The sequence below is a fragment of the Parasteatoda tepidariorum genome, chromosome 8 (genome assembly GCF_982258835.1).
Source record: "Parasteatoda tepidariorum strain Cologne lab strain chromosome 8, Ptep-v5.0, whole genome shotgun sequence".
In the NCBI taxonomy this organism is placed as follows: Eukaryota; Metazoa; Arthropoda; class Arachnida; order Araneae; family Theridiidae; genus Parasteatoda; species Parasteatoda tepidariorum.
In genome coordinates, this window is record NC_141762.1 from 93,520,822 (window position 1) to 93,539,259 (window position 18,438).

At 31.4% G+C, this 18,438-nt stretch overlaps 1 protein-coding gene across 2 annotated transcripts in view; it reads left to right on the plus strand.

Annotated features, from left to right (window-relative positions):
• Nucleotides 1-12,857: 12,857 nt before the first annotated feature.
• LOC107441597 (calcium and integrin-binding protein 1) overlaps nucleotides 12,858-18,438 on the plus strand; it is a 36,074-nt gene continuing 30,493 nt past the window's right edge. Inside the window, exon 1 of one of the 2 annotated variants that reach the window (XR_015435949.1) lies at nucleotides 12,858-13,463. The gene's annotated coding sequence lies outside the window, so the exon portion shown is untranslated. The remainder of the gene's footprint in view (nucleotides 13,464-18,438) is intronic. The other variant, XM_043055779.3, reaches the window with a different exon arrangement.

Genomic DNA, 18,438 nt, shown 5'->3' on the forward strand with positions numbered 1-18,438 from the left:
TCTCAAAAAATGAAACAAATAATAAGCTTAAGTAAACTAATAAACTTTTTGCTAAAGGATTATTAGTACCAACGTTGATTAAAGGAGCGTATTTTTTTTCCTGAAGTGCATAAATACATTATTCCTTTTCATCCTTTTTTTTTTTTCAGAAATCATAGTCTTGTAAAACTTTTTTTTTTTTTATTATTTTAAAATTAAAAATAATTCTTTTATATCTATCCTATATTATTACTGAAATAAGAGAGAATGTAAAAAACAATACTATCCTCCTCTCACCCCCCCCCCCCCCAACAAAAAACGGGAATAATTTTCTAACTTATAACTCTCAATCGAAATTTAATTGCTTTTGCTAAGACACCAAGTTCAAGACACAGAGGAGAAAATTATAACAATAAATTAATAGATTAATTAATTAATTAACTTTGAGTTTGAATTAATATACATATAAAGATAAAAGAAAAAAGAAATTAACCAAAAAATAAAGAGATACATAAATTTTATTTACTGCGGATAAGCTGCAAGTACATGAAACTTATAAAATATATTAAAAATATAGAGAAAACAATAAAATAGTGTGAGGAGCACCAAAAAGTTTAAACGAAAATAGAAATTACTAAGCAAAAAAGGTAAAATAAAAAAAAATAAAAATTCATTCACAAAAAAATTCACAAAATAAAGCAATCAAACAAAAATAGAAAATAAAAATTCAAGACATACACAATAAAACTCAAAATGTAATATATTAAGGGAGTAACGAATCCTAATGTATACTTAACTTACAGGCATTTTCAAATTATCTTTTTATTTTTATTTGGTGAAATTTTACTCATTTCGGGTTTTATAAGATCGAAACAAAGAATTTTGAAGTAAAAATTAGTAAAAGAAAAGCTTATCTTGTAAATATCATTATCTTCAGGGGAGAAAACAAAATCTTTTATTGGTTTAATATTGTAATGTCCACATTAAAATATTTTTCCTGATTAGAAATAAAATTTACATTTAATTTGTCACTATTAAGAGAGTTTTTATTTAAGTACCTTCCAACATACAAAGATTAAATTTAATAACTCCCAACCCTCAACTTTTTACTTTAAATATAAGTGTACAAGTTGAAGTAAACGGAGATCGGGAAATAATAAAAACTCTCTTAATAGTTTATCCCATATGGCAAAATAGTTTTGTGTAAAAGCATGTAATAATTATTTTTTTTTTATAGTTTTAAATCAATGTTTTCTACTATATCTAAAACATTGATTTTAACACATTTAAAATTATGCACTCTATAATGCATAAATGCTTTATTTTTAATAACATTTTTTTTTAAATTTGTGAATGTTTTTTAAAAACACTTTTTAACAATTTTTTACTTCTCCTTTAAAAAATTTTACATCGTTTTTCTTGTTTTCTTCATATTTACATTTTTCACCACCTTTCAGGGGGGCAGTTAAATTTTAAAAACTTTTTTGGTGGAGGATATTTTTTCAGGCAAATTTATTATGTCATCAATGCACAACTTTACAATCACATGAAATAAGAAATAAGAGAAACGCATTTAAAACTAGGGGTTTAATTTTTGGGGAAAGGGGAATTTGTTTGGGAGGTCGGATGGATTTGAAAATCTTTTTATTTTATTTATTTTTTATTTTTTGGTGTAATCAAAATCTGCCTTATAAGCAAAGCACATTTATAACCAGTGGATTGGTTGAGCTAAAATATTAATTCTGATCGAGTCTTTTTTTTTTTTTTTTTTTTTTTTTTAGAGGAGGAGGAGATATTTTTAAAAACCTTTTTGGTGCAGTTATAATTTGATCATTTTATTTTACATCTTTATTATATTCAATATAGGGGCCGTTCAAAAAGTACGTACATCCCGAAGGGGGGGGGGGAGGATTCGATATTTTGTACGGTTTTGTACGATGGGGAGGGGGGGAGGTATTATACAAAGTACGTACTTTATAAACATACACCAAATTTAAATTTGACTTTATCCTACATACTCCTTAAATAAATATTTAATTTTATTTAAAACATTATTATTTTAATTTTTATGAAAAAGGGGCCTCGACTAATAAAATGCACGTACTCTAAGGGGGGGGGAGTAAGACCTTATGTACGGTAATGTACGAAGGGGGGGGTTAAAATTTCTCCATTTTTGTGTACGTACTTTTTGAACGGTCCCATACGTTAGAATTCTCAAAAAAAATTAACTTTTTTTCATGTTGCAGATCCTTATTTCTTCTGACTGCAAAACTAACAAGTGAAGAAATAAATAAGGAATAAATGAATGAATTTCTAAGAAATGAATTTGAAGCACTTTACAAATATATTACCGGGTTAAGACTTTCAATTTTACGACGTGTAGTCTACGAGAGAAATTGGTAGGTAGGTAGAACAGGTAGGTCTGGGAAACATCCCTGAGCGTTGATAGCCCAACGATCTGCGTGCGAAGTCGAGCCCTTTACGGTAGAACAATTTAGCTAGAACTGATATCGCGCACCCTCGGTCCCTATGCAGGCTGATCAAAGTGGTCATCCACTAGCTTACTAACCGCAACCAGTGATGCTTGACTTCGGTGGTCTATTGGGACGTTCTTTGGGTTTTTTAAAGATCAGTCCACTACGGGACACAAGAAAATTTGGAAAGTAATGCCAACAATAATGAAGTTAAAGATCTTTATAGAATATAAAAGAAATTTATTCTGAATAAAATTAAGAGAGAGAGAGAGAGATGGAAGAAAGACAGAGATACCTGAGAATTTTGATAAGTCTTACATAACAACTTCACTTAATCAACCAGTTCTCTTGTTTACCAATTTTTTTTCTGGGGGGGGGGGGAATTTCTTGATTGTGAACAACATTAACTTTTACAAATTGTTATACCGAAAAAGCTTAACTTATAAAGAACAGTCTCCGTCATGCTTGAGAATTGATATTCTCACCGATAAACGAAAAATAACCCAGAAAAAAAGCACTAGAAATAACCTCAAAAAATTTAAAAAATAAAATAAAAATAATAGTGGAATAAAATTGAGTCTTGTTTTTTTAATTAGTACCTATTAATTAAATATCATTTTATTTAATGAAATATTGATGAATTGGTTACACTTTATTTTAAAATAAATCAATATAGGGTAAACCAACCAGTGAAGGAACACTACCCAGTGAAGGAACATTTCAATTATATATTGATTAAAAATAAGAATTTGAAAGTTTTTCTTTAGATTGATTGGTAACAATAGCTTACTGCCAAACAATAGGAAGTTGGATTACCTGGTCACATAGACTTCTCTGAAAAAATTTTTAAATTTTTTATTATCTCTGCAACACCTTGTTCCTTTGAAAAAATTATAAGATTAGTGTTTGTATGTATATGTTTGAAGTGGAATTAATTGCATATAATACTTTTATTTTTCTCACTGTGAAAATAAGAATTCAAAATATAGTTATTGAAGTTGCGTTTTATTTTTTTTTTTTAAGCATCATAGCATAATCAAGTACTGAGATAAGGGGGTGCTTATTCACCAAACGATGAAAAACCAGTGAAGGAACAAGTGTTCCTTTACTGGGTTTTTTTTCTAAGTTAATGAAAATGAAAGAAAAACTTTAATTAACTTGTTCTTGTACCTTTAATGATGTTCTGCATCAAAAGTATGTCAAAAATACAAAAAACAACTTCTAACCAGTGAAGGAACAGGCATGTTCCTTTACTGGGCATAAATTTCCCAGTGAATGAACAGTATGTGTTAATATGTTGACACTTTAATTTTCAATTCATGAATACAAAAAAAAATTTACATTTTCCAAGTATTTGTATGTTATAATTTCAAGAATAGGCTTGTTATTAGATATTTGTATGGCATATAAATTCATAAAGAACATTAAAAAATAGTTCTTTCACTTGGTCTTCTTACTACTTGTTATTTGAACCTCCAAAACTTTAAAACAATATTATGTAAGTTCTCTATAATTTTTTTACATAATTTGCAATTAGTAGCAAATATGTTGACACTGTCATTTAACTAAAATTACGAATTTTGAAATTAGTATGATTTTTTAAAAGGCAAGCGAAGCTTAAGTGTTCCTTCACTGGTTAGTTCCTACAAGGATTAGTGTGAAGTGTGCGGAAAATAACTCTTCACAACTTTTTTTTTTTATATATAATCAATATTCTTTAATCATTCTATACTTATTATATAATCACGCCAGTCGTATTGTAATATAATCATGTAAAAATAATTCCTTTTCAAACAAGTGATCCTAAAAAAAGCATATCTTAATGAAATTTTTCATAATTTTTATGGATATTTTTAACTTATCATAAGATTAGCAATCCGAGAAAGTACTGGCAATTGATACAGATAATTCTTTAATATCATAGGAGATTTTAAAAAAATATATAGATAAATTTCAAAAATGCCTTTCCGTTCACTTTAAATTAACCCTTCTGTATAAATTAATTTTCTTTTTAATTATCGAGTTATATTTAAATAAATGTTTAATTGCGTTAAATTTGAGCTCAACGACCTGAAAGGAACAGATCGTTAAGTGGATTTAATTTTTTTTTTTTTTTTTTTAAACGAAAACAACGGATTACAGCTTTGGAAGTCAGTAATGCATTGCGATTTTTAAAAAACTTTTTTTTCTTTTTCCTTTTATTTATTTCTTCTTTCTTTACAATGTTAATCTTGTGTTGTTAAGTAATGTTTTACCATATATTTCCATCTGTGAAATTACGTAAGAGAGATAAGATATATCTTATCAGATATAATTAAAACTTTTATTTATTTTTTATTTTCCTTCCTCACTATGTAAATTTTGTGATCTGAAAGTAATAATTTACCATATATTTCTATTTGTGAAATTACTTACGAGAGATAAGATATATATTATCAGATATAATTAAAACTTTTTTTCATTTTTTATTTTCCTTCCTCACCATGTAAATTTCGTGTTCTGAAAGAAATAATTTACCATATATTTCTATCTGTGAAATTACGTAAGAGAGATAAGATTTATATTATCAGATATAATTAAAACTTTTTTATTTATTTCTTATTTTCCTTGTTAATTTTGTGTTACTATGTTAATTTTGATTTCTGATAATATTGTTTTACCATATATTTCTATCTGTGAAATTACTTAAGAGAGATAAGATATATCTTATCAGATGAAATTAAAAAAATTGTCGTTTAAATTTAAAAAAATTTCTATTTTTGCTGTTTGCGGACCTAGAAAAGGAAACATTTTTTCAAATTCGAGGATTTTTCACATTAATAAAATAATGCTTTAAAAAAATAATTTCGAAAAATCCTATTTTCTTTAAAAGTATTAATCGCTGTCAATTAATGTATTTAAATTTGGGCAAGAATTTTGAATTAACCTTAGTTTTTTTTCAAAACTGGTATTATTATATTGAATTCGAAAAGGAGAAAGCTTTCTTTAATTTGAAACAACAACAACAAAAAATTAGGTGTTCATTTTTCCCCTGAATTTTTAAAAGGTTTAGCATTGGATTCAAATGTAAAAAGAATCAGAAACTTTTTTTATTTTATTTTTTAAAAGCCATCTTTATCACTGGGTGCGGTCAGTGTGCGGGTGGGTGACCACTTGGATTAGTCAGCGTAGGGACCGAGGGTGTGCGGTATTGGTCCTCGTTAAACTGTTCCACCTTAAAGTGCTCGACTTCGCGTGCAGGTCGTCGGGCTACCGAAGCGGGGGTACCATCCCCTCTGCAGAGGATCAAAATTGTGATGGCATGTCATCGGATCATCCTCAGGGATGTTTCCCAGATCGTCGCCAATAGCCCATTGTGCAGCTGTAGTGCGACGTAAATTAACTACAACCACAACAACAAGCAATTGTATTCCTGTGATGTTATTTGGAGCTAACCTACATTTTGCTCCGCAGCGCTGGTCCCTATATTCCAAGCTGACTCCCTATGAGGAGTGAGTAGTTGTCTTTCTTTTGAAGATTTCGAAAGGTAGGAAGTGCATCGTATTCCAATCACTGAAGTTCTTTTTTTTTTTTTTTTTTTAAGTAAAGGGTCATCGTTTGGTACCCATTAGTCTAGTATTCCTTAAACTAATGTTTCTTTTTTTCTTATTTTTAAGTTTAAAGTTATTTTTCGGTATACACTTGCCCTTAATGCCAGATAAATGTAAGGAATTACATTCATATTGCCCGATATTTCCTATTGCCCGCTATACAATGCCCGATATTTCTCACTCTGACATTTTTTGTAATCTAGATTGTATGAAACTCGCAACCATTCGTGCGATCAAAATTATTCCAAATACTCAAGAGGGCCCAGATAGCCTGGTTGGTAGAGCACTGGACCCATGTCCAAGAGGTCGTGGGTTCGATCCCCGCCGGCCGAAGATACCCCATGTAATAAATGGTGACTGATGCTCGTTAAGTCTGTCGAGTCATGAAGTCCTCCATGTTCCCATAACAAATCATACCTCTGGGGGTACTGATCCAGGAGTTTCTTATTTTCTGTATTGGTTCAAAATTACAAGACTACGGAGTTGAACATTAGTACTCGTAAACCCAATATTGTGGCGGCTGTTTAACAACGATTATAAAGTAAAATAAAACTACTAAAGAAAAATTTATGTATACAACAATTTAAAATGAAAATTAATACTTTGAGAAAATGCTCCATGTCATTTTTTTAATATTTTACTTAAACAATTTATTAAAATGCGAGATTTTTTTAAAATAATCTTAATACATATTTATAGTCGCTATTTTTTGAAAAATGCTTCATATTCATTGAAATGCTTTATATTCAATAATTATTTTAATAAATTTAAAATTATTAAATAATTCGATTTTAAGAAAGCGCTGCACGATTTTTTTAAATGAAGTCTTTAGAAGAAAAGAAAAAATCGTTGAAGACCGTTGCAATAATTTGAAGTACACTGGTGTGTTAGAAATTAAGAGAATTTGCAGAACTACTAGAACTTGCTAGAACTAATAGACCGATTTTAATGAAATTTAATGTGTACATACATGGATACAATACAAAACAAATAACCATTCAACAATTGTAATACACACGCATGATCGTGCGTAACATTCGTTGGAGTCAGAAGGTAGGAAATTGCCGCAGGACAATTCAGGACAATTGCCACAGGAAATGATAAACTGCCTTATTTCAAGTATGAAATCACGCCGTAAATATCTGTAAGAGGGGACCTTACACCCTATTAGTCCATTTATTTTTTGTTTATTCTGCAACCGCTGTTTCATACCTTCCGACTCCATCGAATGTTACGCACGATAATGTGTATGTATTACAATTGTTGAATAATTATTTGTCTTGTATTGTATCACTGTATGTACACATCAAATTTCATTAAAATTGGTCTAATAGTTCTGGAGATAATCGACCAAGTCTGCAAAGTCCCTTGATTTTTTTACACCAGTGTATATATATGTATGAAGTTACTCAAAAGCAAATGCGATCTTTTGTTATTACATGTATAGCATAAAGTCTGTCTTGAAAAGTTAAGCACTCGTCGAAATTCGCTGGTATTACAACACCTGAAAAATATTTGACGTAATAACGGGAAAATTCTTAAATTATAACAGAAATGAAATGCTATCAATAAATTTCTTTAATTAAAATTGATATTGTGTTGATTATTGATAAATATTTAATATTGTGACTTTCAAGATTTTAGTTTGAAAGGACTGATTTAAAAGTTTAAGAAACTTATGAATTTCTTAGTAATTTGGTTGGATGAAGTTACGTATTTCCTACAAAGGATTAAAACAGGTCTATTATTTCTAATCAAAAGCTCCAACGCTCACAATCCCATAAGCTGCAAAATTAACAAAAGCGAAGTTTTGAAAATTTATAAGTTAAAATCCGAAAAAAAAGAGTTTTTCTAAAATTTTTAGCGCTTTAAATAGATTAAAGTGGGGTGTTTTATATTTTCTTTTATAATCGTCGTTGAACAGTCGACCCAATTTTTTAGGCGTACGACTACTAATGTTCAACGCCATAGCCTTGTCATTTTGAACCCAATCCAGAATACAACGGAATTCCTGGATCAAGTATTGGGAGAAATTTGCTTTCGCGGTGGACTTTTTGAGGAAACTTACCCGCATTTGCATTACATGGAGACTAAGACCACGAGAATCTTTCAGGGTGAGCGTGAGCCTGACGGCAAGAGGACTCTAACCCATGATCCGTCTACCACTGAGGATATTTTATGTCAGCATTGCGGTCGGTGCAAGCCGGATGCGGAATTCGTATCGACCAGCCATCAGTGGGATTCGAACCCGGTTCACCTCATTGGAAGGCAATCACTCTATCCCGTGGGCCATCACGGCTCGAGTTTTTCAAATGTTGAAGAAAAGAGACGATTTCGCCCAAATACCGAGATGTGGACTACTGATAGGCAAATTCGGAGATAATTATTAAGGCAGCATGTGTCATTTCACAAAAAGAAAAAAAAAGACACTATTGGTGTAGCAGTGTCTAAGGGCGCTGTAAGGTTTTCCTGAGACGTATGGCCTAGACTCATTCGAGAATGTAAATTTTATAATTTTGAAGAAAATTAGTCACAAGCCATGTCCTAAATCCCTCCCATCATAAACCGACAAGAATGAACTCGGCGAAAAATCAGAAGTCGTATGGCAATAAATGGTTATCTGTACTATTATTCAGCGATGAGAAAAAAATGAAATTTAAATGGTCCTAACGTCTGGAATATTGGCATGATCTTCGAAAAAAAACCAAGGAATTTATTCAGCAGGCAGCAAGGTGGCGAGTCTCTAATGGTTTTGGAGAGCGTTTGGATTTAATAGGCAGACATCCCTCCATTCCCTTAAGGCAGTGTTTCCCAAACTTATGACTTTTGTGTACCCCTTATAAATTTTTTGTAGCACAGTGCACCATTAATAAGAAAAATGAACGCATTTTTTACTACAAAAAATATGCACAAAAATTAAAAATCGCAACTGACTGTTGGCACCACTAATTATGAACTGTTAACTCTGCAAAAAAAAAAAAAAAAAAATAGCCAATAGAAAAATACCTCATAGTAAATTTTCATGGCTAACTTTTTTTAAATAAATTTTTTTTGATAATTTCGTTTGTTACAAGATATTTCGCATAAGAACACGTACCCCCTCTTAAATGTTTCCGTACCCCTGGGGGTACGTGTACCACACTTTGGGAAACACTGTCTTAAGGGAAGACAAGCATCTGAACACATATCAAGAAACACGGAGGCAACATATGATTCCTTTTCAAGACCTCTCGGAAAGAACTAATTGTAACTTTCAACACGACCAGGCCTCGATACGTACTTCATTGCTGCAGTGTTAGAACGGCCGTTGAATTTAACCATGAATTTATCAATGCCGTAAAAGGGACTATCTTCTCGAATTTGCATAAATGTATTTTTTTAAACATGCCACTATCTGATCTATGAAGCCGCGATGGCTCAGGGGATAGAGGTTCGCTTTCCTATGTGGTGAATCGGGTTCGAATCTCAACGATGGATGGTAGATACGAAATCCGCATCCGCATTGCACCGACCACAGTGCTGACGTGAAATATCCTCAGTGGTAGACGGATCATGGGTTAGAGTCCCCTTGACGTCAGGCTAACCGTGGGAGGTTCTCGTGGTCTTCCTCTCCCTGTACAGAAAATGCGCTTTAGTTCCATCAAAAATCCCCCACGAAGGCAAATTTCTCCCAATACTTGATCCAGGTTTTCCCTTGTCTTCTGGATTGGGCTCAAAATGAAAAGGTTACGGAGTTGAACATTAGTAGTCGTAAACACAAAAAATTGGGTCGGCTGTTCAACGACGGTTATGATATAATATACCTGATATGTTTTTCGCGCATTCGCTTCTTTTTCGGGTTTATTGAAGTACATTTTGTAGGAGTGAAAGGTATCTGTTACAAGAAATTGCATTTCTGATGGCTGCATTTTTAAATAAAGAATTACTAAAACCAATAATCTGAAAATTTTGGTTACGACACATCAAGCATATCTCACAAAACCAGTATAATTTCTGCGGAGTTGGTACCAGGAAAAACTACTTTTTTTCACGTCTCATTATTTAAAGACTCTCGTTTGTACATTGAGAAATCAGATCAATAAGACTATGTGTAAAAATACAAAAATAAAACACTCGATTTCATTAGAGGATATCTTAATTTGAGCTAGTAGAGCTAGCATTGCAGTTGGTCGATTTTCGGACACATGGAATCGTGGCTCAAAATAAAGAACATTTGACCAAATGACATGATCCAGTAGATTTCAAAGAAATTTTTGGACGTTTATTTGGTGGCCGGATGCTTCATCGGGTGAGAAATCATCAGAATCTGAGACAACGGATGTTTCCGAGGAATGTTAAAGACGTTGAAGCTTTGCTTAGGTTGGTTCCTTGGGGTATTCATCCACTTTTCCTTCGAGGTTAATATCTTCCTTACCAGTACTATGCATGATTCTTTATCGCCTTACGAGATCATCGCCAACAAAACCAATTATTTTTATTCTTTGAATGCTGGATGCTATTTAGGCAAAGTATGAAGTAATCGTCCTGATGAGGTTATTATATAAATGATGTGCATGTTACTGTGAATGACCGAAATCGGTGGTTGTTGACTTTCACCGGTGAATGTTGACAATCAAATTAGTCGCTTTGGTGAATGTCCGAAATACTTATTACATCCGATTTGATATTAATTTATTCGTGGATATAATTACATTTATTCGATATTTTAATACTTACTAACGATAGATTAGAACAAACATAGTGTTTGGAGTATCGGGCAAATATATACCGGGCAATGGCACTTGACTTTAAAAAAACATTAGTGTATGGTTTACCGGGCAAATGTATACCGGGCAGTGGCACTTGACCTTAAAAAAAATCAGTGTAGGGTATATCGGGCAAATGTATACCGGGCAGTGGCACTTGACCTTAAAAAAAACATCATTGTAGGGTATACCTGGCAGTGGCACTTAACCTTAAAAAAACATCAGTGTAAGGTATACCGGGCAGTGGCACTTGACCTTAAAAAGACATCAGTGTAGGGTATACCGGGCAGTGGCACTTGACGTTAAAAAAACATCAGTGTAGGGTATACCGGACAAATGTATACCGGACAATGGCAGTTGACCTTAAAAAAACATCAGTGTAGGATAAACCGGGCAAATGTATACCGGGCAATGGCACTTAACCAGACCTAGTATGACTAGATCTTTGGTAAATGTCCGAAATATATACTAGGTCTAGTGCCACTTTTGCTATAGCTTAAATATTTGAAAAAAAAAATTAAACAAAGCGTTTGAATCAATTTTAAACTGATAACGAAATTATTGCTTTAAAATTAAAAAAAATAATAATAAAAACTGCACCAGATAAGAGTAATTGAAGTAGTTGCTTTATACAGCGCATGTGCGAAAAAAATGTTTCAAAAAAATTATCCAGGTGCATCTAAAAGTGGATGAATATCCCAAGACACCGTTTAGGTTCCCATGAATTTATTATATTTTGTCCCAAATTTTAACTGTCACCGTAGGCACATATTTCTTGTCTACATCCGAATCGACGAATTCATCTCTTGAATCCGGTTCATTCATCACTTCAATGATTTGTACATTTGGGCTATACCTGCAGCGTTTCATGATAATTTGACGCATAATAAGTGCAATGGAAATAAGTGCAATTAAATAGGAATTAAAGAAAATATTTACCTTTTTTTTCACCACAATATTCTTTCTTACCGTTTGGTGTCCCTCTACCCCGGAGGCCCTCTGCAATCGCCGACCTGGCCATTCTGAGCATATTCGTACATATGTTACTGTGATAGATATGTAGGTACTTTATTTACGCCGCTCTAGAGCTGCGCAATGGGCTATTGGCGACGGTGTGCGAAACATCATCCGAGGGATGCCATCGCAATTTTGATCCTCTGTAGAGGTTGTGGCTTTCCTGTTTTGTAAACCCGACGACCTGCGCGCGAAGTCGAGCAGTTTACGTTAGAACGAACGCGGTATATGTTATAGAAGACATATACCGCGCTTATTAGGTCCCTACGCTGGCTGATCAAAGCCGTCACCACCCTCTTACTGACAGCAGCCAGTGATGCTTGACTTCGGTGTTCTACTGGGAACCGTGTTTTTACGATCAGTATGTAACTGTGATCAGGTTACTGTGAATGACCGAAATTGATGGTTGTTGACTTCCACCGGTTCAATCACATAGTCACTTCCCGGTATACATTTGCCCGGTATGCCCTACATCAGTGTTGCTTTTAAGGTTAAGTACCCCAGCCCAGCATGCATTTAACTAGTACTCCGAACACGGATGTTTCTCCCAAATCTTCATCAAATATTAGAATATCGAATAAATATAATAATATCAACGAATAAATTAATATCAAATCGGATATAACAAATATTTCGGACATTCACTAAAGCGAATATGTAATTGTTGACATTCACCGGTAAAAGTCGACATTCTCTAGATTTCGGCCATTCACGGTAATGCGAGAATATTTTTAAGAAAAATTATAACAATCTATCTCTTTTTCTCTCTCCAATTCTAATATTCAAAAAATATTGCTTCCAATAATATATAATTGATAACTGCAAAGTAGGTAATCGTCTCATTGTTGCCACTGAAACACAATGCCCTTCATATTGCGCAATCGCCAGTGTTTTTGTCCTGCTCAATAAATAAAAAATAAACGTTAAATGCAAGGAAACAATTGAATTCGAAACTACTTGGGAAGTCAACCTATTCACTTTTTCGATTCAATAAAACCGTTGCGGCAAATTTTTAAACCTTGAACCTCTACATTCTTATTCGCCGGTAACGGTGCACGACGATTTCTTGCATGAAAAGAATAGATCAATTGGGAAAACCCCTTTAAAAATCCTCAGTTTACGAATTGCATAGCAAGACAGCGTTTCTGACCAAACATAAAGGGCTGATTATTCGCAGCTGCAACACGATCCTTTCCAGAAGATTAGAAACAGAAGGGAAGAAAGAAAAAAAAGTTTGGTGAATCTCAAACATTCCTCGGATTATTGACAGTTCGTGAAAAAAACAAGCAAACAATCAGGACGGAAATATATCACTCAATTTAGGTATTCATATTAGATAACCCCGTTATCTTAGGGAGAAAAAAAAAAAGAAGAGATAAAATTGGACATAAACTTCTCGTGTTCTCTCTGTGACGTTGGAAGATTTAAAAGCAGTTAATTCTCTTTTTATCATCCTTTCACAATTTGTTGAGAGGCATTTTGTTGTCGTATTTCATGAGAGAAAGCTAAAACTTCTGACCATTCGTCGCCAAAGGAAGAGAAGAAAGAAAAACGGATGTCATTTTGGCTTATTTCCTCCATATTTCCGGACTATTTATTTTGAATTTATATGTGGATTACTTGTTGACCGGGGCTGTTACACTGAGTCATCAAAAAATTGGGTGAGTCGCTCTCTTTTTCTATCTTCGTGAAATTATTTAATTTATTTTACTAAGTACTTCGAAATTGTTTTTTTTTTAAAAAAGGAACCTTTGAGTTATTTAATTAGATAAAAAAAAAGCTATGATCTCATAATGTGACTCTTGCATCACAGACCAAATCAACCAGAATAATTCTAACCTTTTTAATTAATGTACTCCGAGCTTAGAAAACTTAGAAATGTGCGATATTGAACATTTCATCTTTAACTCGGTATTCTGAACACTTCAATACCTAGGACTTTAAATTTCGAACAATGTATTTCCACAACTCAGTAAAAATATTTAAAATAAATTAATCATAGCTTTTATTGTAGATTTTTAAATATCCTATTAATAGTTAATTTGCATGCTTGTGAAATTATTATAATTTAACTATTTTGTTTAAAACAGTGTATACTATAACTATACTTTCGTAAAAAAAGTCACTCTCTTTTCTATCTTTGAAAAGTTATTTAATTAATTTTATTAAGTACTGCGAAATTGTTTCCAAGAAAAGGAACCTTTGAGTTATTTAATCAAATAAAAAAGAAAATTATGATTTCACAATGTGATTTTGACATAACAGACAAAATCAATCAGAATCCATTGTAATTCTATACTTTTTAATTAATGTTACTCCGAACTTAGAAAACTTGTTAGAAGCGTACGATTTTGAACATTTCATCTTTATAACTCTGTATTCTGAACACTTCAATAATTAGGACTTAAGATTTCGAACAATTTATTTTCAGAATTCAGTAAAAGCATTAAAAATATTTCAAATAAATAAATTACAACTTTTAAAATTGTAGATTTTTAATTTTTATTTGTTCGCATTTTTGTGAAATTATAATTTAGCTATTTTGTTTAAAACTGTGTATACTATTAACTATACTTTCGTAAAAAAAGAATTAGCAAGCAAAAACCTTTTTGAGTTTTATAGTCTGACAAACTTTCACAATTAAATAAATACAAAATATGCTGAATTACCCAGAATCCAGAGTAAATATTTCTTAATTTCAATTCTTTTGTATTTTTAGTTCATCTTTAAAAAGCGAAGTATTTTTAACATTTCATCATTAATGACTTCAAATTTTAAACATTTCTTTATCACTGTTGAAACGTAAAAGTATTGAAAGTATTAAGATAAATTTACAGCCGTATTTAGAATTAGAAGATTTAAAAAAAAAAAAAAAATTATAGCAAATTTGAAACGTTTCCTGAACATATGACTGTTTTTTTAATTAAGATCGTACGAAAACGAAAAATAACTCGTTGCGACCTACTGTAAAAGAAAAGAAAGTTTTTTATAAAAATCTTAATATCTCTATAAATACGAAATTTTATGCAGTTATTGCAAATAACAACCTAAGTAAATGATACAAGTTGCAAGCTTATTGCTTGATTTTTTTCACATAGGGCAGTGTTTCCCAAACTTAACCCTTTCTAAATTTTTATAACACTGTGTACCACTAATAAAAAAATGAATGTATTTTTTACTAAAAAAATTTCATAAAAGTTAAAAATCACAACTGGCTGTTGACACCACTAATTATTAACTGTTAACTCTGCCAAAAATAGCCAACAGAAAAATACGTAATCGTAAATTTTCATGCCTAGCTCTGTTTTCAAATAAAAACTGAAATTTTCTTTTGTTGCAAGATATTTTGCACAAAAGAACCCCTGGGGGTACCACACTTTGAGAAACGCTGACATAGGGTGACGAGAAATACTTGTTTCCTTTCGTAATTAATTGTCGGTCTCTCAAATCTCTGAAAGCTTTAAACTTTATTGCTAACTACAAAAAAATTGCAAGAACTAATACTTCTAAATTTACAAAAAAGACCTCTAAGCATTTCTTGAGAAATTCAAAAAAATATACATCAAAAACTGAAAAGTGTCTCTTCTATTATTGTAGGTTAGGGTATTTCAAACAACTATTCCAAGTGATGAGAACGAAAATTTGAAATGAAGTGAATCGGTCAAATAGTTCTTGAAAAAATGACTTATTTTGAAATTTTCCCTCTTAATGTTCATTTTGGTTAATGCATAAACCACGATCCCAGAAAAGTCATTGTGAACTTTCTTTTACTGTTCTTCTCGTCCTCGAGTCCAGCATCACTAACGGCGGGTAGTAAGCGGGTGAGTGATCAGCCAGCAAAGGGAGGGAGGGTGCACGGTATTTCGAGTGAAAAAAAAATTAAATTTTGAACCTGGTTGAACCATTGTATTCGTTAAAATACTCTACTTCTTGGGCATGTCATCGGGCTGCCAACGACGAAGCCATCTCCTCTGCAGGGGATCAAAATTGTGATGGCATGTCTTCGGAACATTCTCGGGGATGCTTCCAATAGCGTCGCCAATAGACGTGACGCGACGCCAATAGCCTAGTGAACCTCTAGTGTGCCCTAAATATACTATTACTACTCTTCACCCTTTTTATTTGCGAGATAAACATTCTAATACCGTTTAAATCGAATGTTTTTCTTCTGTACCCACAGCTTGAACTGTGATGGTTAAGGGGATAAAGCGTTCGCCTTCTAATGAGGTAGACTGGGTTCAAATCCCAGCAATGGCTGGTTGATACGAATTCCACATCCAGCTGTTATCGACCACAGTGCTGACGTAAAATATCCTCAGTGGTAGACGAATAATGGGTTAGATTCCCCTTGTCATCAGGCTGACCCGTAACCTCCGAGAAAGGAAGAAGGCCATGACAGCTGCGAGTGACTCATACCTAGCCGTCCGACGGGAAGCATAGCTAGAAGACGGTGATAGCGGAGGAATGTAAAAGGGAAAAATAAGGATCGCTTCGTTAAGCCATAATTCTGACAATTATATTAAATTAAACATCACTTATTTAAAAAAAAACTAAATTCAGTTTTTAAAAACATTCGGAAATCGAATTTTTTTTAGAAATTCTTTTCAAAGATTATGAATTGACCTGTATAATATCATACATTGGGAAAAAAGAAAGAAACACTGCGGATTTTTAACAGATAATTAAATATGCAATAAAATATTTTTCAATAAGATTGAAAGAATTTATTACTTGAATTAAATTAAAAACATGATTATTTTAAAATGCTTTATCATTGGAAACTAAATTTTAAAAATAATTACAAATTGCTGTAATATAAAGTTAAATATCTATTTGAAAAAAAGAATGTATCATATACATATGTTAATTATTGTATTAATTAAAATAAAAAGTCAAGGAATACTATCAACCTAAAAGGAAATAATCCAATAGATTTTTATAAAATTTGAATTTATATTATTTCAAACTATCTAAAATGTATGAGATTTTAGGGATTTCTATTATGTGAATAAAATAAGAAGAAAAAAAAAACTGTAGATTTAAATTGACTGCAATACTTAATAATTCATAAATGTTTTTTAATGTTTATTCTATTTTTGAGTTTAGAATTTGTTTTAGCAAGAGATATTGAATTAATTTTAGACTGTAAGATATTATTTAATTTGAAAAATAAAGCACTATATAATACTTCATATAGAAATAACTTGTTTACATACTCAAGCAAGCAAAAAACTTAATAAAACATATATCTTGCATTGGAAAATGTCCAAATTTTAAAAAACTTTCTAAAACATAGAAGAAACCAATATAATTTTTAGAAAGCCAGAAAATCAAGAGAAATTTGCAAAATCCAGTACAGTTCACATCTATGACGCTACTATTACTGTACAGGAAGAAAGCTACTAAAGATTAATATTCAGAGTTAAAATTCAAATAAATTAGATTCACATAGAAAGAAATTTGATTTCTAAGTTAGTGTTATTTATATTAATTTTGTGTTCAATTTTATTTCAAAATTTTTATTTGCTCTAATGCGTTATCACAATCATATTAAAATTTTGCGTTAAATATGGTTTAATAAATCATTAATATCAGGTAACTTTATTACTCGGTGACAGTTTATGAAGGGAAATTTATTAAAACAAAATAAACAGAAATGTTTCATGGTGTAACAAATTTATTAATATATTCATTTCAATACTAAATATTACATACATTATATGATTATATTTAATCCTTTACTTTTAAGTTTAGAAAACTATAATTTTATTTTACCGGCAAGACAGGTTAATTTCATGAAACACGGCAATGGTGTAGCCATGTTTCCTAACTCAACATTACTGAAATAGTATTTGGAAATAATGTGAGGCTTTATTAATTTACAATACAATATAAAAATTGAGGTACCTTTTCAACATCATAACCTTACAGACCAGAAACTTTAATAGATTTTACAAGCATATATCGTGATAAACAGAATGAATGAAATTATTTATTGTTTTTTCCAAACTTATTTATGCCTGTTATAAAACATGCAGTTTTTAAAATGGTTAGTATCAATTTTTATCTCTTCATAGTCCTCTTTTATTTCAGACATATTTGAATTATAGAAGCATTAACATTCTTATCTTTACTTACTGAAACAGTTCTTTTGCTCATTCTATAGAATTTTATAAATAGAAAGTGCATTATGGAAAACTATAGATTTCAATTTTCTTATTAACATAAAATCCATTACTATAATTTTACAATAATGAAAGCAAAGTTTGTTTATTACTTCACAATCAAACACATATTGTTGATTTTAATGTACTAGCAAGAAGAATAGTTGATTCATCAAATGTACAGCCAAGAGAATTTGTTCTATAGATTTTTGATGTCGAAGAGAAGAATGAAAATAGATTTATCAAGGTCAGGCTTTGAGTTTAAGAAAAATTATAATGTAAAAAACAATATTACTATTTTAAAATAATAGCACCCGAGCTTTCATTAATGATAGATTTCATCAAGCCTTAATTGACCAACAAGAATTATACTGCCCGTCAACGTTAATCAATAAAAAAGTAACATTTTTTAAATAATGCTATAAATACTCTTTCAATAAATTTTATAATGATATAAACATAGTAAGGGTAA